Raw genomic sequence first — 25262 nt, forward strand, 5'->3', positions numbered from 1 at the left:
ATAAAGTAGTAAACAAAAAAGACAAAAATCCCTGTCTCAGGAAGTTCACATTCTACTATACTTATATATTTATACAGTTTTTATAAATATTACATAAACCAATAACACATGAGTTCAAAAAAAGTGAGCTGTTTCTATTAAAAGCATGAAAACTGTAAATGAATGGGGGCATTTTTATAATAAAACAGAAGAATTCCACATTCCCTGTGGTGCAGGTATCTTTGAAATGGAGCACATACCCAAACAGGGAGTGGGAAATCTTGGATGATTCAATATGGGTATGATTTATGCAAGGAAGATGACTTAGAACTCCATTAAAATACCTATATTGAAAGACTTGGCCTTGGCCTTGCATCAAAACCTTGATGAATGGATATGTATTTATAAGCTTAAGTTAAAATAAAACATTTAAGATACAGATAGATATATATCTCTATATATAATTCCATGATGTTCTACTTTATGTATAGAATGACTATTGATATTGATTGCATCAGATGAGGGTATTTCTGCTCAGTTAATAATAGTTAATATTGACTTCGTATCCACCATGTGCCAGGTCCAATGATTAACACCTCATATACATATCTCTTGAGTCTTCTCATAATCCTATTAATCACTCCATTTTTTAATGCAAAGAACCTGATTTTTAAAAAGCATCAAGGAATTTTCTCAAAGTCATACAGGTGTTACTGATAAAGCCAGGTAACTTCCAAAGCCACCACTTCCTAAGACTACTCCTTTAAGTTGGAGGTCAAGCATTATTCCATCTTGAGAAGCTTCCCTGATTCTTTCCCTACTGAGTCTAGGTTAATTAATCATGTAATAGTTTAATGCCATTTTTGTTATATATACAAGCTATATATCAGAAAGGGATGTCCCAAGATTGGGAAAAGGGCCAGAACAATATCCTATGAGGATAGAGATTGGGACTCCAGTTTCATATAGTACCTCCAAGGTCATAGAGTGGCCCACAAGAGTAGAAGATGTATCTGCCTTCAGTGTGGACCCTACAGACCTGAACAGTCTACCCTGGGAATAGCAGACATAGTAAGATAAAGTCATATACCCTTCTTCATTTTCCTGGGATGTCACAGGATTCTCCTGTGATCCCACCATATTAGGGAGAGTCTTGAAAAATAATGAAGGCTTGACCTTTCATTAATCTTGGTAAGTAAGTGCTAAGATGAATTAAACATTAGATAGAAAAAATAAAGAAATGTGGCACCCGAGTGTCTTGAGTAATTCCTACCTGTAACGTATTTACATGTGCACAAACATATATATTTGAATATGCACATGTGAGATTTTGTGTGTATTTTCTGCAAGTGACAGAAATCTAATGTCAAATAACCAAAGACAAAAGAAAGCTTATTGGGAAAGTAGGGGCAGTTGAGGGGATTAAAAGAACAGCTGAAAGGACCAGGGCAGTTGTGGGAAAATCTGTTAGTACTTAGAACCTGGATCTTGAATGCTGTCACTGCTGCTTCTGTCACTCCTTCCTTCATCTTTTCTCCTCTACAGGTAGGTCTCATTCTCTCATGTTCTGCGAAACAGGAGATAAGGTCAGCAGCAGCCTCAGGATGCTTCCTTCCAAGTTCAAGCCCGGAAAGTGAACAGAATTTCACCTCCAACCCCAGCTGAGCACTTCTCAGGCAAAGACTCCGAATGGCCTGCTAGCGACTGCTTGAAGTGACTTTAGGGGCAGGGCATTCAGGACTGGTGTCAGCTCACAGGAAGCACTTCGCCATGTGCTGATGAGTTTTGTGCAAGCTCTAAGTTGAGCTGGGGTATGAAGGGGTGAGTGAGTGGTATGGGTCAGGAGGGACCGTGCTAGGGCAGCAGCAGGAAGGCACCAATGCAAGGGATACAGGGAAGGTGACTTGGTTCAAGAGGACGGCAGGGGAAGGAGCTGTCATGTACTGAGCATCTGCGGTCTCCCGGGTGATGACTGGTATTTCATGGATCATTCTCGTTTAATTCTCATGGGTAAGTGTGGGTGCTTTCGGCTACAAGTAATAGAAGTCCCAACGAAAACTAGGTTACATAGACAAGGAGTTGGCTCAAATAAGTAACAGAGCTGAGTAGGATTTAGGATTGGTTGATCCAGTAGCTCAAAGATCTGCTCACTCTTCCGTGCGTGAAGAGTCTTTCAGTTCACCGTACTGTGTCCCCGCACTGAAAATGGAATGTCCACAGAATTTTACTTAGGCTTCTGTGTTCAGTTTATGTGCTAACTCCACACTGACTAATTTAAATTGAATAAAATAAAACATTCAGTCCACTCACAGTTGCCACATTTCAGGTGCTTGACAGCAAGTGTGGCTAGAGGCTGCGTGTTATATAGCACACAGGATCATTTCCATCATCACAGAAAGTTCTATGGGACAGTGCCGGTATAACTCCCTGAAATACTTTCATGAGACTGCTCACTTTTTTTTTTTTGCATGTTTACCTCTCAGTGCTAAGAGTTCTTTTTTTTTTTTTTTTTGTATTATCTCCTCACTTTATCCCTTAATTGAACATTGCTCTTGGTTTTTTTTTTCTCATTTTTTTATTATTATGTTATGTTAATCAGCATACATTACATCATTAGTTTTTGATGTAGTGTTCCATGATTCATGATTTGCATATAACACCCAGTGCTCCATGCAGAACATGCCCTCTTTAATACCCATCACCAGACTAACCCATCCTCCCACGCCCCTCCCCTCTAGAACCCTCAGTTTGTTTTTCAGAGTCCATCATCTCTCATGGTTCATCTCCCCCTCCGATTTCCCCCCCTTCATTCTTCCCCTTCTGCTATCTTCTTCTTCTTCTTCTTTTTTTTTTTTTTAACATATAATGTATTATTTGTTTCAGAGGTATGGATCTGTGATTCAACAGTCTTGCACAATTCACAGCGCTCACCATAGCACATACCCTGCCCAATGTCTATCACCCAGCCGCCCCATCCCTCCCACCCCCCACCACTCCAGCAACCCTCAGTTTGTTTCCTGAGATTAAGAATTCCTCATATCAGTGACGTCATATGATACATGTCTTTCTCCGATTGACTTATTTCGCTCAGCATAACACTCTCAGTTCCATCCACGTCGTTGCAAATGGCAAGATTTTATTCCTTTTGATGGCTGCATAATATTCCATTGTGTGTGTGTGTGTGTGTGTGTGTGTGTGTGTGTGTGTGTGTGTGTATACCACATCTTCTTTATCCATTCATCTGTCGATGGACATCTTAGCTCTTTCCACATTTTGGCTATTGCGGACATTGCTGCTATAAACATTGGGGTGCACGTACCCCTTCAGATCCCTACATTTGTATCTTTGGGGTAAATAGCCCTTGTGTTGTTCTTTTAAATAGTTCCTGCTTATACGTATCATCTGCAGAAGATACTACATTTCAAGGACAAGGAAAATTTCCATTCTGTGTGATGAATAACCACTATTGCTTTGAATTTGAGCATATTATAAAGATTTAAAATTGACATCAAATGCCCAACATGAATTACAGAAAGAATTTTTTAATTATAATTTTATTTTAGATTAGTTTTAGATTTATAGAAAAATTACAAAAAAAAAGTACAGAGAATTCTCATATACTCATCATCTAGTTTCCCCTACTACTAATTTTATTAGGATGGTAGATTTGTTACAATCAATTAAGCAATATCTATACATTATTTTCAGCTAACATCCATACTATATTCTGTTTTTTACCTAATCTTCTTTTTATGTTCCAGAATCCCATCCAGGATACCACATTACATTAAGTAGGCATACTGACTTGACTGTGACAGTTTGTCAGACTTTTTGTTTGTTTGCTTTTTGCTTTTGATGTCCTTCATCATCTTAAGGAGTATTGGCTAAGTATTTTATAGAATGTCCCTCAATTGGGATTTGCCTGGTGTTTTTCTCATAATTACAATGAAGCACATTGACAATTTAAAGACTGATTTACAATATTTTTCAAAATAAAGAGAATGAAAAGAACAGATGTCCAAAAATTGAGATCACAATTAAAGCATTATAATCATGATTGGTGTATAGAACATGGTGTCACAAAAGTATTTCTACAGGCAATAAAGCTGAACAATTAGATAGTACTAATTGAAATCCTCAAAGGCTTGGGGTAAAGAGTGGCCCTAAGTCTTTATACAGGGAACATTCTAAACATAACACGAAGGGAAAAAGATGACCAAATCTTCCATTTCAATAAACTTTCTTCTAAAGCATCCATTTTCAAATTCTTCTGAGCAACAATTTCTAGGAGGGTAAATGAGTTCCTGCCAATATTTATAATGCAAGTAAGTTAAATATAATGATATTCTTGAGTCAAATTTTTCCAAGAAAAATGAATATGGTTTTTATTAATCAAATAATTAAAATAGTAGTTATCTTGAAACGTCCATAATAGAGTTTCATAATGGGTTACACTGGTAATCATTGAATTTTTTTACTCCTTGCCACAGATACTTCTGCTTTGAAACAGTGTGGTGTGTGTTTATGGAACCACATCAGAGGCATCAATACATGTCCTTTTAGGTCAGTTAGTACTAGCAGGGTAGTTCCTAATTTTCTCAATTTATCACATTTTTGTCGTTACTACTAGGTGGAAAAATACATACTTCAGAGGCCCACATATCCACAATTATGTGTATATTTTGATCTAAATATACAAGGAGAAAATGGGTCAAAGAAGGAAAGTAAATGCAATTATGAAGAAAAGATGAAAAACATTTTAGTTTTACGTGATTTTTGTTTTACTACACTAATACTATTTTCCTCATTACTCCTCAAGTAAGCCTACTCTCAGAACCCAGACTTCTCTCTCCTTCCACTTATAAAGGAGGAAAGCTGATATTATTTTGGTACCTAATGTTGTGCAACTTCGTCCCTTTTAACTGCCTCTACAAACTCTTGGGTAGTTTTATTAATTCCAAATGAAGAAACCAAAGCTTTAAGAAATTACATAATTTGCCCATTGAGAGCTGGTAAGCGATGAAGCTCATACTAGTGTCTGGGTAATCTCAAAACTCAGGTTCTATCTACTGGTAAAACATTTCTAAAATGATTGAATTGAGTCAGGCTAATTCCTAAAGTATAGATTTAGGGGCAATATAAATAGTTTCGTCTTGGATAGTTATTCTCTTGTTGAAGATTGGGGAGCAGAGAAGTTAAATTTAGGGTTGGTTGATCCAGTAGCTCAAATATCTGATACTCACTGTTCCACAAGCATGGTGTTTTAATCATCTATATTCAGTACGCCTCACAGTTGAGCAAGGATTCAGCTAGGGCTCCACAGCAGACCAGACAGGTTTAAAGTAAGGGTTTCCATTGTCATGAAAAAACTCCTCTCAGTTCATTGAGTCACGTGCTCAACAGGGCTTGAGAAAGTTATCTAGTATAGACAGTTATCTTCAGAAAACTAATTCAACCTGAACAAAGCGTGTGAGTAAATCACCATTAGGAGTCGAAGACACAAGTTGTTTTTGGCTGATCATGTAGAATCTTGGTTAAATGCTTTGACACAGTTATTCTAACCTCTTGAGTCATTTTCAAACTGAGCTCATACATTTGCCCTTGATACAAGTGATAGCTCCAGCAGGGAAAATGATCTTGATTAAAACGTGGATGTGTTTTAATCCTGTTTGTACAATGTTTGATCATGAAATACGGTTAAAATCGAGGGTAGGAATATAATTACTCCCATAATTTCAAAAGTGGGTGGAGAAATTACTAAGAAATTTTTACATGGTGTGTGGGGGTGTGTGTGGGGGTATGTGGGTGTGTGATATAGGAGCCCTGCAGAGGGTATCTGCACTTAGATAATTATAACACCCTTTGAAAGCTAGATGGTGATTTTAATGACACATGTAGAAATAGGAGTTTAAGAACATGAAGGATTTATTTAGTAAAACTCTTATTTTTGTTCCAAATTTTAAAATATAATTTCATAGTCCTTCTTACCGAGGAATAAGAAAACTTATTCAAAATTTAATTGTTCCATATTTTAGAATTTCTGTATCTCTTACATTGTACTGAACTGGCATTTTACTTGCTACAGAAAGAATTACACAAAGGAAATATCGGGCCTATCGACCTTTATTATTATGGTTGACTGTGAACTCCATCAAATATTATTTGGACATCTATAGGGACAAACATAATGATTATGGGGGAAAAGTTCATGATTATTTTGGCTTTTTATTCTAGCACATTTTAAGAAATTGACCTGACTGTAACTTTTCTTTGGAAGGTTTGTTGAAAAGCCCAACTGTAAGTTTTAAAACTTGGATTGAAACTTAATCTATATGGTAATAGAACTTGGAAGAATCCAAGCTCAATTCAGATGAAAACATTAGAACATTTCTTGAAAATGGTACATCTTAATACAACCTAAGCATATAAAGAAATAAACTATCATTTAACGGTTTTCAACAAAGGGCACAATGTATAAGGAAAAGAAATAAATTTTCAATAACAGTTGATTTAGCATACGTTTGTTCCCTTTATGCTATATTTCATCAGTGAAAAATATAAAGGATGGATTATATAATGGTTCACATACTCTTTTCTGATTCTGAGGGAAAACCTTCCAGATCTTCATTAAACACTTTTACTTTTCTTTCATGCCAAAGTCTCTGTTCCTCACGTTTCACCTTCAATATAAGTTAAGTTGTAATTAAACTGCTCTTATACAGAATCTACAAAATAGCATTTGTTAAAATTGCAATGGAATTATTTCCCTTCCCACCATCTTTCCCACCACCTCCTTATCTCATAAAACCAAAACAGCACACTCACACAGAGTACCGATCTCCTTATCTCATAAAACCAAAACAACATGTCAAAGAGGTTATTGCCTATGTTCTCCTCTAGGATTTTGATGGATTCCTGTCTCACATTGAGGTCTTTCATCCATTTTGAGTTTATCTTTGTGTATGGTGTTAGAGAATGGTCGAGTTTTATTCTTCTGTATATAGCTGTCCAATTTTCCCAGCACCATTTATTGAAGAGACTTTTTTCCATTGCATATTTTTTCCTGCTCTGTCGAAAATTATTTGACCATAGAGTTGAGGGTCCATATCTGGGCTCTCTATCTTGTTCCATTGGTCTATAGGTTTGTTTTTGTGCCAGTACCATTCTGTCTTAGTGATCACTGCTTTGTAATATAGCTTGAAATCAGGCAACGTGATGCCCCCAGCTTTGTTTTTCTTTTTCAACATTTCCTTGGTGATTCAGGGTCTTTTCTGATTCCATACAAATTTTAGGACTGCTTGTTCCAGTACTTTGAAAAATGTCATTGGAGTTTTGATCGGGATGGCATTGGAGTTTTGATCGGGATGGCACTGAAGGTATAGATTGCTCTGGGTAGCATAGACATTTTAACAATGTTTATTCTTCTGATCCATGAGCATGGAATGTTTTTTCATCTTTTTGTGTCTTCTTCAATTCCTTTCATGAGTATTCTGTAGTTCCTAGAGTATAGATCCTTTACCTCTTTGGTTAGGTTTATTCCGAGGTATCTTATGGTTTATGGCACTATTGTAAATGGAATTGATTCTCCAATTTCTCTTTCTATAGTTGCATTGTTAGTGTATAAGAAAGCAACTGATTTCTGTGCATTGATTTTGTATCCTGCCACATTACTGAATTGCTGTATGAGTTCTAGTAATTTGGGGATGGAGTCTTTTGGATTTTCCACATAAAGTATCATGTCATCTGTGAGGAGAGAGAGTTTGACTTCTTCTTTGCCAATTTGAATACATTTTATTTCTTTTTGTTGTCTGATTGCTGTTGCTAGGACTTCTAGTACTTTGTTGAATAATAGTGGTGAAAGTGGGCATCCTTGAAGTGTTCCTGATCTTAAGGGAAAGGCTCTCATCTTTTCCCCATTGAGGATGATATTTGCTGTGGGTTTTTCATGGATTTTATGAACTTGAGGCATGTTCCCTTTATCCCTACACTCTGAAGAGTTTTAATCAGGAAAGGATGCTGTATTTTGTCAAATGCTTTTTCTGCATCACTTGAGAGGACCATATGGTTCTTCTCTCTCCTCTTATTAATGTGTTCTATCACACTGATTGATTTGTGAATGTTGAACCATGCTTGCATCCCAGGGATAAATCCCACTTGGTCGTGGTGGATGATCCTTTTAATGTACTGTTGGATCCTATTGGCTAGGATCTTGTTGAGAATTTTGGCATCCATATTCATCAGGGATATCAGTCTGAAATTCTCCTTTTTGATGGGGTCTTTGCCTGGTAATGCTGGCCTCATAGAATGAGTCTGGAAGCTTTCCGTCTGTTTCTATTTTTTGAAACAGCTTCAGGAGAATAGGTATTATTTCTTCTTTGAATGTTTGGTAGAATCCATCAGGCCCTGGACTCTTGTTTTTTGGGAGGTTTTTGATCACTGCTTCAATCTTGTTACTGGTTATTGGCCTATTTAGGTTGTCAATTTCCTCCTGTTTCAGTCTTGGGAGTTTATAGGCTTCCAGGAAGGCATCCATTTCTTCTAGGTTGCTTAATTTATTGGCATATAGTTGTCGATAATAATTTCTAATAATTGTTTCTATTTCCTTGGTGTTAGTCATGATCTCTCCCCTTTCATTCATAATTTTATTAATTTGGATCCTTTCTCTTTTCTTTTGGATAAATCTGGCCAGTGGTTTATCAATCTTACTAATTCTTTCAAAGAACCAGCTTCTAGTTTCGTTGATTTGATTTACTGTGTTTCTGGTTTCTAATTCATTGATCTCTGCTCTAATCTTAATTATTTCTCTTCTAACGTGTGGCTTAGGCATCGTTGTTGCTTTTTCTCTAGTTCTTTAAGGTGTAAAGTTAGTTGGTGAATTTGGGATTTTTCTATTTTTTTGAGTGAGGCTTGGATGGCTATGTATTTCCCCCTTTGTAACCTCTTTGACATCGGCCACAGCAACTTCTTTCAAGACGCGTCCCCAAAGGCTAGTGAAACAAAAGCAAAAATGAACTTTTGGGACTTCACCAAGATAAAAAGCTTCTGCACAGCAAAGGAAACAGTCAACAAAACAAAGAGGCAACCCACAGAATTGGAGAAGATATTTGCAAATGACACTACAGACAAAGCACTGATTTCCAAGATCTATAAAGAACTTCTCAAACTCAACACCCAAAAAACAAATAATCAAGTCAAAAAATGGGCAGAAGACATGAACAGACACTACTCCAAAGAAGACATAAAAATGGCTAACAGACACATGAAAAAATGTTCAACATCACTAGCCATCAGGGTAATACAAATCAAAACCACAATGAGATACCATCTTATACCAGTTAGAATGGCAAAAATTAACAAAACAGGAAACAACAAATGTTGGAGAGGTTGTGGAGAAAGGGGAACCATCTTACACTGTTGGTGGGAATGCAAGTTGGTACAGCCACTTTGGAAAACAGTGTGGAGGTGCCTCAAAAAAATTAAAAATAGAGCTACCCTATGACCCAGCAATTGCACTACTGGATATTTACCCCAATGACACAGATGTAGTGAAAAGAAGGGCCATATGCACCCCAATGTTCATAGCAGCAATGTCCGCAATAGCCAAACTGTGGAAAGAGCTGAGATGCCCTTCAACAGATGAATGGATAAAGAAGATGTGGTCCATATATACAATGGAATATTACTCAGCCATCAGACAGGATGAATACCCAACTTTTACATCAACATGGATGGGACTGGAGGAGATTATGCTAAGTGCAATAAGTCAAGCAGAGAAAGTCAATTATCGTATGGTTTCACTTATTTGTGGAACATAGGGAATAGCATGGAGGACATTAGGAGAAGGAAGGGAAAAATGAAGGGGGGGAATCGGAGGAGGAGATGAACCATGAGAGACTATGGACTTTGAGAAACAAACTGAGGGTTTTAGAGGGGAGGGGGGGGGATGGGTTAGCCTGGTGATGGGTATTAAGGAGGGCACGTACTGCATGGAGCACTGTTATTTGAAACATGTTATATGCAAACAATGAATCATGGATCACTACATCAAAAACTAATGATGTATGGTGACTAACATAACATAATAAAATAAAATAAAATTAAAAAAAATCAAAACAACCCACTCACGCAGAGTACCGATACATCTAAACTACAGTCTAAAGTACTATTTCTCAAACTTCAATATATCTCAACTGATTTTCAGTATAAAGCATTAGTTCTCGGACTTGGCTCTCCATTTGAATTGTCTGGCACTTTTAAAAAAATGCTGATTTCAGGGTCTCACTGTACCTGATTTGATTGGTAGGGAGGATGGTTCTGGATTTAAAAAATAAGTTTTAAAAGCGCCATAGATAATTCTAATGTGCAAAAAAAAAAAAAAAAAATGAGAGCCACTCGTTTCAAGTAGTAGTTCTTAATCTTCCTTGCACATTGGAAACTTCTAGGAATTCTTAAAAATATTGATGCCAGGTTCGCACACTTCAACTTTATGTGATTAATCTGTGATGCAGCCAGAATGTGAGGAGTTTCAGGCAGCCCCCAGGTGTTTCTAATAAAAAGTCAAGGCTCAAAACTACTGATTAGCATTTCATTTTTTTGTTGGGTCAGAAAAAGATCAATATAATTTTCACATCTATAAAGTTTCTCACATTGAATTTTTAAATATATAATATGGAAAATTTTAGTTTAAAGTAGACTTATTTTAATGTCATTTAATGAGTTAAGGAAAAGAATAACTGATAATTACATGGGAAGATCTCCCAGAAGAAAATCTTGTCCTCATTGTAAAAGTATAAGACTCAAAGGCAAAATTGTTATTATTTGAATAAAGGAAATTATAAAAAATATAATCCAAAGAAGTTATTTTTAATGCAAATATGACAATTAAAATCATCTTTGGGAGAACTTTATTACTCATAAGTAAAAATGACATAGAGAAAGGGCCATTTTTGCTAGATTCACCACTTTTACAAGGAGTGTGATCAGTTCTCAAATATATATTTTCAGATGTGTAAGAGCCACCCTTAAATGTTTATTTTACTTAGAATTTTCTTAAAAACACAAACACTTGAAAACTGTGTAAACTGTCAATTGCTTAAAAGTGGAATGTAGAAAAGGAATATCTATTTAAAGACTATAACATGTGTCTGAATGAAAGGTACAGTGTTGGATTTTTCTTTTAAGGAAAGACTTGATAATGCATTCAGAGAGGAGCCAGGTGTAAACTGTTAAAGATTTTTCCACACTTGTGTAATAGGTTTATATGATTCTGTTACTGTAGCTTGCTTAAGTGTTGTGTAAACACTGGATGGGTTATTTCTTATAACTTAATTTATACATGCTAATGCATAAAATATTTTTCCTGTCCAGAAACATATCCAATTGCTCACACTCGAAAGGATTCCGTGTAGAGGGCCATGTTCTCATTCCCCAGTATCAACAGGAAAATTCTCCTTTAAAAAACACTTAGAAAAAACAAAACAAAACATTTGAGGGATGTGTGTGTGTTGTATTTGATGATGGTGGGGATTTTATTTTTCTCTAAGCAGATTATTTTCCTTAATAATTGTTTCTATAATTCTACCATCTGCAAAGTAGGATAGATATTTTGTTAGCAAGACTAATGTTCACCCATCAATGTGTACTCATGAGTGATAAAATGCATATAAAATGGTATGACCAGTATATAATGCATGGGGAAATTAAAAACTTCTTTATTCACCATTCACTGAAAAGAAAAAAAAAATTAAAGTGGGGAATGGGTCACCGGCATCAGAGTGGACATTTAATCAGTGTTGATAAAAAAGGAAACTATACAAATGCTTTTGTGTGCCTGGCAGACCAGGAGAATCAATTCTTTAAGGAGTTATCTAACCTTGAAAATTTTCTTAAAGTAATAGACTAAAATTAAAAACTACAAATCAATTAAAGGGCAGCCAGGATAATTCCAATATTTTAATTAAAAAAATCTATTTAAAAAACACATCTATTTGATTTTATAACTTTATTAAGAGTTTACTATATTAATTACATTTAAGTATGGGGTCTTTTTGGTTGATTTGCCTTTTGATACATGCTGCAGTATTATCTATGCTACTAACTAGGCAAAACATAGGTATAATTAAAACCCTGTTTCCAGTTATACAATAGACATTTGCCTAGTTGACTGTTGAGTTAGCTCTATGGAATAGAAATTTCCACTTGATTATAAAAGCCAATATACTGTTAATCTTGTCAAATCCATATGGTAACTAAAATAACTATAATACAGAATAGTTAATTTATCTGTCCTTTATAGACATTGATTAATATTTGGAAAATGTCAAAGTTTCATGAATTTAACAAATTTTTTGATCACAGACACTGTGTTTGACACCAGGAATACAACAAATGAGATACGAAAGTTCAAAGAGTTTCTTCCTCAACAGGGTCACAATCCAGTGGAGTAGAGAGAACAACAGGCAACTAAAATGGTGAATGATGTCAGGAGATTCACACAAGTCTTATGGGATCACAGAGAAGAGGCATCTGTCCCAAACTGAAGGTCATGAGGATGGAGGCAAGGTAATAGGAAACATTCTTGAAGGATATGAGGCTGAGCTGGGATATTAATGAGCCTAAAGAGGCAGTACACTTGTATAGTAGAGAGGTAGCCAGTAGGTTTGAGAAATAAACATTGTAAGCAGGAGGGAGCCTGGAGGTAGGAAGGTCTAAAAAAGGAACTGAAATTAGGTGAATGGAACTGGGGCACTGAGTAGGAAGATTTGAAGGGCAGGAAATGTGTTAAAAAAACAGCAGTTGAGTATGCTAGCATAAGGATAAACAAATGAAAGCTAACAAAACATTTTAAGCATTTATTGGAGGGACAGTGTTGTTGATGATATTGATGAACTTGATCATATTTGCATTTAGAAAAAATAAAGATCTGGCAGCAGATTAGAGATGGGAGAAATTGGGGATTTGGTTAGAAAGGATGTGGTGGGAAGAGTTCCAAAATGACTCCCAGAGTCCCTCACCCTTGTGTAAACTCCTGTCTTATTTGTGGGTGAAATCTGTGACTATGATGAGACATCCCTGATGATGCTGTTTTATATGACAAAGGGATTTTACAGATGCAATTACATTTCCAAGTAATTTGATGTTAATTTAGTGATACTATCCTGAGTGGGCTGGACCTAATCAAGGGAGCCCTTAAAAGGACTGAGCTTGTGACCAAAGAGATTGAGAGCCTGAGATCAATTTAATGACAGAGAAATCCTCTGTGGCTTGCTTTGAGGATGAAGAGGATCACATGGCAAAGAATGTGGGTGGCTTCTAAGACTAAGAGTGGCTTCTGAATGACAGTCAGCAAAGAAACAGACCTCAGTCCTACAGTCTCGAGGAACTGAATCTGGCCCAAACTATGTGTGTTTAGAAGATAATCCCAACCCTGATAGGAGAACACAGCCAAGAGGGCAATCTAATTTTATCCTTGTAAACTCCTCAGCAAAAAGCCCAGCCATGCTATGTCTATACTTCCAACGTACAGAGACATGAGCTAGTAAATAAAACACTGCTACATATGTGCAAGTGATTACACAGCAACAGAAAAGTAATTCAAAGGAGATACATGATTCAAAGAAGAAAATAAATTTATGTTATACCTTAAAATACAGAGCCATTTAGAATTATCTTGTGGCAGTTTATCATGAAAAATTAGTCACATTGCCCATTTAAAAACAAAACGACAAAAATTTATTCAAAATGTTCAATTGTTTACTACATTTTGGGCTATTTTTATAATTGATTCATGTTTAATATTGAGGATTATCAAAATTTCCCCCTAGGTTTATTGGGAAATAATTGGCATACATCACTGTGTAAGTTGAAGGCATCCCACATGATGGCTTGATTTCCCTGTATTGTGAAATGATTGCCAAATAGGTTCGGCTAACACCCATCTTCTCATATGGATAAAACAAAAAGAAAAGAAAGAAAAAAAGGAAAAAAATATTTTCCTTGTGATGAGAACTCTTAGAATTTATCCTCTTACCTTTCCTCTCTATCCTACAGCAGCGTTAGCTATAGTCCTCATGTAGTACATGACACCTCTAATACTGATTTATCTTATAACTGGAAGGTTATACCTTTCCACCACCTTCCTCCAATTATCAAAGTTAGTAATAATCATGTAGTATCAGCCATTCTCTCCCCCAATCAACCAAACTCCCCTCCCTCAAAAACGTTCCTAACTCTATCAAAACCTTTATGATCTTCAGCCCAAGGATCTGGATTACTTATCACTATTCCTCTTTTTATAGTTTTTAAAAAAACAATCTTTTCCACCCCTAGTATGAAAAGCTTTTTCCAGAAAGTCTTTCTATCATTATGAAATACTTTGAAAGGTAATACTTATCTTAAATTTTACTATGTAATGGTAAATTTGAGTCTTTAGTTTGAGATGGGTCCTATTCTTCACTTTGCCACCATCATCAAACTCATTTCCACTGGAAATGCAAGCAAAATGGGATCAAAAGCCCCACAGAATTTGACCTCTAGAGAGAGATTACCTTTCCTAATCTCTGCTTATATTTATTATTTTATAAACATTAATATTTATTAATATTATGTGGAAGTTACATATAAGGTACTCATAACAATTTATATAGGTTGAAAAGCAATATGAAGTGTTTCTTTCTATCTTGTAACATAAGTGAAGCTACTTACTAAAACATTATAAAAATTCCATTAAATAATAGCATCTAAAGATATATTCCTTTTTTTTTTTTTTTTTTTTTTGAGAGAAAGAGAGAGAGAGAAAGAGGGAGAGGGAGAGAGAGAATCTTAAGCAGGCTCCAGGCCTAGCATGGAGCTATCCTGGGGCTTGATCTCATGACCTTGAGATCATGACCTGAGCTGAAACCAAGAGTCAGACGCTTAACCTACTGAGCTGCCCAGGCGCCCCTGAGGATATATCCTAATATTTATATTCTGGTGATGGTCTATAGAACAATTATTTATTGATATGTACATTTCTTGACTATGTCTAAATTAATATTACCCTCCTATTCTGTTCTAAGATGGGAGATGAAAAACAAAAAGAACATGCTGTTTCTTGAGTTTTCTTTATAATAAAAACATTTTCTTCCCTGTTAGTTTTTGTTATCGTTAGATAATTTCCATTCTATGCCAAATACTTTGTTCCATTTGGTCATTACCAACAAGTTAAATTTTTTAAAAGTGTAGCATGCACTTTAATTTCATGCCAAATAAGGTTTATTCTCTGAAAATATCAGACAGTTTTATACATGAGAAATAATGTCATTATTGGAATTTATTGTCTAATGGAGGATATGTTAGGCAAGATATTTGGAACTAAGTAATAAAAATATTTAAAAAATCTGGAAGGGTGATATCTTAAATATATGATTAAGTATCACTTTTAGTATTCTTTTTCCTTTTGAGAAGAATGTGCTTTTAGTTTGTTACTTTGGTCACTATAATTCATTTTATCAATAAGCTGTCACTGCATTTAAACATCTGGAAACCATCACACTAAACAATGGCCAATGCTCATAACCAATTAGTGAACGTTTATTGTGAAGGATAAACATTAGGAATATGATCCTAACTTTATTATAATAATTTTGTGATAGAAAATGTTCAGTCTCAGATCCTTAGATCATGCTGCATAAGAATTATTATTGTCACCCTTTTGAAACTTTAAACAACATCAATCATGTTATTCAATAACTCAATTCATATGGATTTTTTAATATTCTAAATGATGTCTAACAATGACCGCTCCACCCTCCAAAGTAGGAATAATATGGTAAGACTATAACAACTTTACCCAGAAATCTTGAGTGAGATACTCCATGTAATTAATTTCTAAAATTTTGGCCTTAATACTTCAAGAAATTACTTGAAAGAAGAGAGCCTTTTAACTGCTCTCAACAGAATTCCATTCTACTTTTATCTCCAGAGAGGATTTCCCTATAATTCTAGCATTTCAGCCAGATTGTTTGCACAAGGCTGAGCAGAAATAACATATATTTTTACATCAGCATATTTAATATCACAGGTTCTTCAATGTACTGACACAATGTTGGCAGTATTAACAATACAGACATCATTAGCTTTCCAAAAGATCCATAATTGAAAAGTCAGACTGCTGAAAAATGTCACCTTGTATGTACTATGCTAAGGGAATAAAGCTTTGCCTAAGTCCTTGAAAGGGCAAATAAAGACTCAATTATGGCTTGCTTTAAATCCATAGGCACTAAGTTCTATTAGCTTTAGCGTGCTCTCTGGAATTTCTTTCTCCAAAGAACCATTTCTCCTAAATTTGCAAAAGCAGTTCAATCTCCATCCCACCTGCTCCTTATGTTCTAGCCAAGTTAGAAAGCTACAAAGATATACACAGTAGATTTGAAAATTGTATGTTTCAATATGTTAAGGTACCAAGTATAAAGTTTTTGTGAGTCTGGGAAGAAAAATGACATTTTGTAGATTTATTTGTTTACTAGAAGGAGAATTCTTGGCAGAATGTATCCAATTACTTTGCCAACTCAAGTTACGAATGATGTTTAAAATTTAATTTTCATTTCATATTTTGTATTTAAATTAAAATTATAAATTTAAAAATTGGTTCTGGGGGGATTGCTTTTAGGTTAAAATTTTAGTTCTTGTTTCCTTTTCCTTACTCTCTTTTCCTCTCTACATTCCTCTTTTCTTCGCTTCTTTTACTGATGTTGCATGCTCTCATGGAAAAAAAAAAACCAACAAAGGCCTTTGAAATTTAGAAAAATAGACTGAAACACCATGGATTCACTTAAGCTCTTCCACATAAGCTCTGTAGGTGCTCCAATTTAGAGAGCTTTGGCCAAAACCTGAGTTGCTGTTTTGGTTCCATGAGGCAAGTGTGATCTTGACCATGAGGTGAGTCTGCACAGGGATGGGACCGAGTCCACTCATAGACCAGATCAATAATATGTTTAAAGGAGGGAGTTGAAATGGTCTATATGCTATTGATTTCACTTTAGAAGACACAAATGTTGACTTTTGAAAGTCACATCTCCACATCTTTTTTTCACCAAGGCTTTTTTTAAAAGTGTAACTAAAGTCCGGGAGTGATGGCGTAAGTGTGAGTTTAAGTATTATGAATCTTTCCCTGGTGCTGAATACCTAAGGGACATTCTAAAGAAAAATCAGAAGACATTAGTAGAATGTTTAGTCTTTTTCTGAATTGTATATATAGATGAATTCACTCAATCCTTGAATTCAACTAACGCTTGAACCCCACCACTTTGGGTACAACTGACAAATAATGTGAACAAAAATTTGTGGAGTAAGACTGCAGAGGTTTGAATCCCAGTTCTCCTCTTTATTAGCTGTTTATGTGGTTGACTCCCCAAACATCGTACTTCCTTTTCCCCCATCTGTGAAAAGGAGGTAACGATAATTCCTATCTCATGCGTTTGTTCTGAGGATTAAAGGAGAAATTTTAATCTAAAGCAGTGGTTCTCAAACAGGGGCGATTCTCCTGCCCTCTCCCCAAGTGACACTGACCTTGTCTAGAAGCACCTGTTGGTCATAAGTGGGGGGAGGGGTGCAGCCGGCCTCTTGTGGATGGAGGCCAAGGATGTTGCCATACAGCCTACAGTTCAGCGGCTCACAACAAATTATCCCACCCAACATGCCGACGGAGCCGACGTTCCGACACCCTGATCTGAATCACTTGAAACAGTTCCTGATGTGAACATTTTTTTAAAAGTACTAAATCTTAATTGAAATACATTAAAGTTTACTTTAATGCCCCTGATTGCATACAATTTTTTCCATCATTTTTTATTTTTCCATTGTGTCTGTACTTCATATTTTCCTTTGGGAGTTAAATCTACCAGAGCCTGCAATTTCTTACAGCAGATGATTTCAGAGTGAAATAATTCAAATATTTTTTATTTTGCCCCTGAGAAATGCATTCACAGGAGACTTGAATGGATGTAAGCCTAAGAACAGCCACCCTCTGGCTTCTGCCCTAATTCCCCGTACTACATATATGTGCTTCACAACAATGAGAAAGAGAAGCGAAGCATATGTTAGACAAATTTAATTTTGCACTCTCCTTATTTATATACACATTCAGAAATGAGAAATCCGGGAGAGAGGAGGATAGAAGGAAATGGTCGTACACCCAGTAAATTCACCTGAGTTACATGGAACAGATGGCTAAAAAAAAGATATGCAGGGCGCCTGGGTGGCCCAGTCGTTAAGAGTCTGCCTTCGGCTCAGGTCATGATCCCAGGGTCCTGGGATCGAGCCCCGCATCCGGCTCCCTGCTCCGCGGGGAGCCTGCTTCTCACTCTCCCTCTCCCCCTGCTTGTGTTCCCTCTCTTGCTGTGTCTCTCTCTGTCCAATAAATAAATAAAATCTTTAAAAAAAAAAGATATGCATCCTTCGTATCCAGTACTTTACTTTTTAGATGAAATGTTATGGCCATTAGGCTTCTTGACTGCAAGTAACAGAAATGGTCTTTCGTCTGAGCAGAGGGAAACCTAGTAGAAGCCTGTCTGATAACTTGCACAGAAGATGGGGACGTCAGGGAAAGGAGCAGAAGGAAGGCAAGAGAGGGAGCAGGAAAACAAGGCTCTCATCCCAGGAGCGGTCTGGTTGGACTGCCGCCCCCCTCCCCCGCACTGCTGCCCTGGACGTGGCTTTCTGAGGACAGGTGAGGTCACAGCTGCTGCATTCCCAATGGCACAGGTAACCTTTGGTCGTGCTGTCAAGATGATAAAGCTCCTACTAGGTCAAATGCTCAAGCTGTAACCACCAGAGACAAGAAGATGGAGCATCTGGCCATGAGGCTTCTAGAATAGGAGGCGGGAGAAAATTGTGATGTGCACGCTTTTAATAGAGAAGTTAGGTATTTCGAAAGAGCCAATCTGAACTTCTGGGGTTACCAGATGTAGTTACAGTGCTACTTTGGGGGGGGTATCATTCAGTATTCAGCGATGGCCAATTCATTAACTGTGTTCCTGAAGAAGGGAGGACTTTCTCAAAGACTGTATGAAGGAGTTGTGGTTTGCATTGATTGTATTTTTAAATTAAAGGTTTTCCATTTGAGCAATTTTTTTTTTTTTTTTTTTTTTGTCACTTGTAAGTCCGTAAACATGGGCCAACATTTTTTTCCCCCAAAGGACTTAGATTCTTTGTTAAATAGGAATTTCACATTGGGTGAAACGTTGGCAGAGTTTGACTAACCGCTCAAAGACAGAGCCTGCACATGCTGCTGACTCAGAGAAATAAAAGGAAAGAGGCCCAGAAGACAACACTAAAATGTTATTTTCCTTTGCCATGTAATCTCAGTTTACAAGAGCTTATATTAAAGTTTTTCACCAACTGTAATGTTTATGCAGTACACTGCTAACAGATGTAATTGTTGGACAGATAACACACTCATAAGCCTTTTTTTTTTTTTAACTTGAAAATGTGTCTCCAAGCCATGGTAGCTGTGATGATAGCCAAGGGTGTACACACCTATCATTATTAGTCTCCTAGGTAATGTTAAAATGACCTTTACACAATTTTTAGTTGAATTTGGCACGAGTAACCAAAGGCTAGTATTTAGATTGCAGTTCCAGAGGGCAATTTTCCTGGATAGGTGATTACCAGTTCCTCTTAGAAGAAAAGCAATAGAATTACAGTTTTGTCCAGTGGGAATGGAGGGGAAAGATATGGTTTTGACATACAAAGTCTAGCTTATAGAGTCCTTCAGTTGGATTTCTTCATCATTTTGTGTTTTGAAAATATCCTAATGGCTGGAAGCATCCTATACTTATTATCAGTGTAATAATGTTTATTATATCCATGGCAAACTATCTCTGGTTCTCCATAACTAATTAGACATTTTACCAGTTATAGGCTCTTGATATTGTACCTTTTCCTCAGTTATATTGCCTTAAAAATTTTATATTTATTTTGTATTTTCTTGCTTAATTAGTTCAGCACCTGATAGATTAAATTATTTCCCTGTTGCCTCTATGACTCCCCAATCATGGTGACTTGTTTCTTTGTATAGCTGGCATTAAATCTAGTTGCTGGCTGTAATCTCTAAAATTCCTGTGCTACTAGATTAAGGATCTCCAGAGAAGGATTGAAGTAGCCCCTGCTAGTACTGAAAGATGCTAACAGCTTAGAACTTTTATTTCTCAACTTGAGGGATCCCATACTTATTCAGGTAGTATAATTGATGAAGGCCTATGTTTATCATGTTCAGGAAATACTATTTTTACCCCATCCAGAGTCATAGCAGAGATACACATTTGATCGATGGTCTTGTGGATTTCACCTTTATTCATTATATAATGAATAATGAAACATTATGTTGCTTAGTGCTTTTTCCTTTGAATTTTACCTTGTCTAAGATTGTGGCTCCTCGTTTATTTTTGGTTTTCATGTGTCTGCTACACATTTCCCATTCATTATTTTCAATCTCTCTGAGTCAGTTTGTTTTAGGAGATTCTTTAGGACACCCTATATAGATGAATATTTATAATGATCCAAATGGGAGTGGTTTCATCTTGATAAGTGAGTCCGTCCATTCATGGTTTTTAAAATCAAACTATTTTCATCTTAGTTCTATTCCAAATATATGATTATTTTATTTATAGGGTTTTCAAACAATCTCATTAGATATTTTATAACCCTCTTATTTGTTGTTTTTGCTGTGTGTGTGTGTGTGTGTGTGTGTGCATGCTGTGCTTTGTGTCTTTTTTTTTTTTTCTTTTTGATGTTTACTTTTAAAACCAGCAGTGAATCAAGGCTTTGTGGGACCTAAAACTTATACAACTCGGGGAGAACTTCTTTAACAAAAAGAATACAAAGTAATGAAACAAAATTAACTAGGCAAGTGAACATTTCTTTAGAACTAGAAAAGAATCAAAACAAAATGTAAGAGTCTGTCAAAAGAAGGGCCTTGAAGCTTAAGCTTCATTACCTTCCTAGTAAATACACAAGAGTTTATTACTTATTTTTTTATTTTTTTAAAGATTTGTTTATTTATTTGACAGAGAGAGACACAGTGAGAGAGGGAACACAAGCAGGGGGAGTGGGAGAGGGAGAAGCAGGCCTCCTGGGAAGCAGAGAGCCCGATATGGGGCTCGATCCCAGGACCCTGGGATCATGACCTGAGCCCAAGGCAGATGCTAAATGACTGAGCCACCCGGGTGCCCTTATTACTTATCTTTTAAAATAATTTTTGGAATTAGGGTAAAATAGACAAAACATAAAATTTACCGTTTTAACCATTTTTAAGTGTATAGCCCATGGCCTGAAGTACGTTCACATTATGCAACCATCACCACCATCCATCTCCAGCACATTGTTCATCTTCCTGAGCTGAAACTCCACACCCATTAAACACCAACTCCCCTCCCCTCAGCCCGTAGCAGCCACCATTAGACTCCCCCTCTCTTATCAATTTGACTACTCCAGGTACCTCGGATGAGTGGAATCATACAGTATTTGTCAGTTTGTGGCTGCCTTATTTCACTTAGCATACTCTCTCCAAAATTCATCCGGGTTGTAGCACGTGTCAGAATTTCCTTCCTTTTCAAGGCTGAATAATTACTCTTTTAGGGACAGACTAATTCTTTTGTTTTTTATGCAGTGTTTATTGACCCCCTCCCATAAACAATGATGTAATTATACATCGATTTTTATTCTTTTTCCTTTCTTCCACCACTTCACTTTAGTTGGTTACGCTATTTACCTTTGATTTTATAATTTTATTATATAGTTTTTCTTAAAAAATGAATGATCTTTTTGGGTTCATAGCTTTAAAAATGAGAAAATTCATGAAAAGCCTATGGCTTTCTCATTCCCCTTTCTTACTGAATACTATTATTTATATCATTTTGGCTTTGTCTGATTTACAATACGGATACTCTTTTCTGTAAGCATCATTACTTGATTTATTTGTGTTTAATACTGTGCATGATCCATTTAATATTGTTTCTCAATTCATATCTTGGTTGACTAAAGTTGATTTGCAAGTAATTCTAGAAGAAAGTTTCCTTAGAACAATGATCCCCAGGGGAGCCTGGATGGCTCAGTTTGTTAAGCGTCTGACTCTTGATTTCAGCCCAGGTCATGATCTCAGGGTCATGATCTCAGAGTCACGAGATCTAGCTGCATCAGGCTCTGTGCTCAGCAGGGAGTCTGCTTGAGGTTCTCTCTTCCTTTCCCTCTGCCCCTCCCCGCCACTCACTCGCTATCTCTCATATCAATAAATCTTTTTTAAAAAAGAACAATGTTCCTTGAGTTCCTATATGCTCAAAATATTTTTTGTTTCTTTGATATGTGCATATACATTAGCTTTGTGTACATTTATTTCCGTAAGTTATTTGCGGCATTGTTTGACTACTTTCTAGTCTTAAATGTTGGAGAAATATGAGGTCAGCCCGATTATTTCCTCTTATGGAAGTCTTGATTTTAATTTTCTTTTCAGCCTGACTATAGGCAACTTTCCTCAGGAATTCTCTATTTTTCTAGATCAATATGTAGATCTATTCTTCTTTGATTCATTTGTAATTTTCTCAACTTCATTTTAACTTTTTTTCTGATACATTATTTCACTTATTTTTCTTCTGGAATACAAATTTTGCTTATTTGAATCTTCTTTGAAATACATATGCATCACTTTTTGTGTAATCCTTTGTAATTTTTAATTTCTATCTCCTTTTTTTCTTGTGTTACTTTGTTTGGGCTCCTTTTTATTCACTTTATTACGGCTACCTGAGGGTTTTTTTCTCGGAGTACATACTTGCCGAAATTGCATATAGGCAAGGGCCAGGACCATATTACCGTATTGCAAGGCAAGCAGGTATTTTTCTGCTACCCTAAAGTTGTTTATACAAATGAGTTCCCTTGGTCATTTCCTCCCTCCCACCCCCTTAGTCCTGTCAACCGAGATTGACAGTTGTGGGGTTGCTCAGGAGTCAGTCTCTCTGATTCCCACGAGCTTCAGCAACAGACGGCTTCCTGCAAATATGGCTCGAATGTGTGTTTTATTGTTGAGTCTCATCTTGGTTTCTCCAAATTGGATTTATACTCCAGATATACAGCTTCTTTAGACAACATATGCTAAGGGGCTTTTTAAAAAATGATATAAATGCCGCTGTAGGCCCCCTCTTTTGACATCGTCCCGCACTCCTGTGTCTTACCTTTGCACTCAGGTTTGGAAACAGTCGTATTGGAGCCATTTATGATGCATTTAGACTTTGCAAGAGGTTCAACACATAATCTAAGGTGATTTCCATAGTAATTGAAAAACATGTGGTTATTATGGATAGTTGGCATCATTATGAATGTAACTATTATTATTTTACATTTAATGATAGTTTTCTTCTGAAAAGTGAAAGGTGCTTAATAGAGTAATTTGCCACCATTATTCAAATAAAACCATGCTGGGAAGTAAATACTGAAACCGTCCATTGGCTGTGGCTAGGAAGACCTCCCGACTTTGCATCTGTTAGTGCTTATGAAAATAGAAATGCCAATGGTTCCTTTGTCTCTTTCCACTAATTTCCGATATGTATTGTGAAATAAGGAACCACAATAAGGGGTGACGGAAGAGATTCCACACTTTTTTATGGAGTGCTAGAAAAAGAAGAAACCATGCAGAAGAATGTATTGATGTATTTTCCAATACACTGATGTATTTTGATCCAAACACAATCACACTTCATAGAAGCATCTCTCTAGTCAAAAAGGACAATTTCATAAATTTATGAAAATATTTGTTAAGAGTATACTTTTACTTTTTTAATGAACATTGTATTTTGGAATAATTTCAGATTTGCAGAAAAGTTGCAAAGATCCTACTCTTGTGAACCCCCCTCAGCCAATTTCCCCACTGGTGAACATCTTACATGTTTATAGTACATTTGTCAAAACTAAGGTACTGACGTTGGCACATGACTGTTCACCTCTTATCCAAAGTCCAGACTTTATTCAATTTCCATTTCTTTGTCAAGTATCCCCCGTCTATCTGGTCTGTGAGCATTTCTCAGGTGGTGGTGGTGTTTTTGTTTTTTAATGAATTCCTTGAGCAGAATGGCTAGATGTCCTATAGAATGTCCCCTACCCCGAGGTTCTTTTATGCTTTTCTCATGATTAGAACGGAGTTATATGTTTAAAACAATACCAGCAAAGTGAAGTACCATTCTTACATCATATCAGGTGTTAACATGTTATTCACATGAAATCACTAGCAATGTTAACCTTTATTATTTGGTTAAGGTCATGTTTGCCAAGTTTCTTCACGAAGAAGTTACTATTCTGCCTATTCCTTACTCTATCCTTTGGAAGTCACTAAGTCTAGCCCACTCTCCAGGATAGAGGGAGACATGGGAATTAAGCACCAGAGGGGAGAACCTATACAGATTATTTGGAATTCTTCTGTGAGGAAGATGTGTCTCTTTTCTCCTTCACCTCTCAATAGTTTATTTATAAAAATATGGAGTTGTTTATATTTATTTTCTACTTTGGTTTATAATCCAATGCTACATTATTTATTTTACCGCTTAATTTTTTAAAAAAAAATTCTATTGTGTGAATATACCATGATTTGTTTGTCCCCTCACCTCTTGCTGGACATTAGTTAGGGATGCACCCAGTTTTTTACTATTATGAATAAAACTGCTTTGAATATTTTATGCAAATGTTTTTGTAGGGACTTACATTTTCATTTTTTTTAGGTACCTACCCAGGAGCAGAACTGCTGGGCCATGGTAATTCTATGTTCAACCATGTGAAGATCTGCCAGACTTATTTCTAAGGTGACTGTAACATTTACATTCCTTCTAGCAATGTATGAAGGTTTTGATTTCTCTATATCCCCACAGAAAATTTTTGTTATCTAACTTTTTGATGACTGTCATCCCAGTCAGTTTGAAATGGTATCTCTTTGTGGTTTTGATTTGCATTTCCCTGCTGGCTAATGGTGAACATATCTGCATGTGCTTATTGGCCCCTTCAATATCTTCTTTTGAGAAATGTCTATTCAAATCTTTTGCCCATTTTTAAACTGAGCTATTTGTTTTTTTATTATTGAGGTGTAATTGTTCTTCATATGTTCTTGATACAAGTCTCTTATCAGATATATAATTTGCAAAAATTTTCCCCACGTGGTTGTCTTTTCACTTTGATGGTCATAGATTTCTCCCTTTTCTCTTGTTCTATATAAAGTCAGTCCCTCTAGGCCAAGGAGCAAAGCTTTGAGTCTTTATGGCCTATTTTTCTCC

The 25262-nt window shown here is 36.2% G+C and overlaps 1 long non-coding RNA gene across 1 annotated transcript; it reads left to right on the plus strand.

The window, feature by feature from the left end:
- The first annotated feature begins 1458 nt into the window (after positions 1-1458).
- LOC116633729 lies at positions 1459-25054 on the plus strand. The gene is made up of 4 exons (XR_004299771.1): positions 1459-1989; positions 12405-12540; positions 18505-18685; positions 24717-25054. It is a non-coding gene; the product is annotated as an uncharacterized LOC116633729 (long non-coding RNA).
- Positions 25055-25262: the final 208 nt, after the last annotated feature.

The sequence above is a fragment of the Phoca vitulina genome, unplaced genomic scaffold (assembly GCF_004348235.1).
Source record: "Phoca vitulina isolate PV1807 unplaced genomic scaffold, GSC_HSeal_1.0 scaffold8, whole genome shotgun sequence".
In the NCBI taxonomy this organism is placed as follows: domain Eukaryota; kingdom Metazoa; phylum Chordata; class Mammalia; order Carnivora; family Phocidae; genus Phoca; species Phoca vitulina.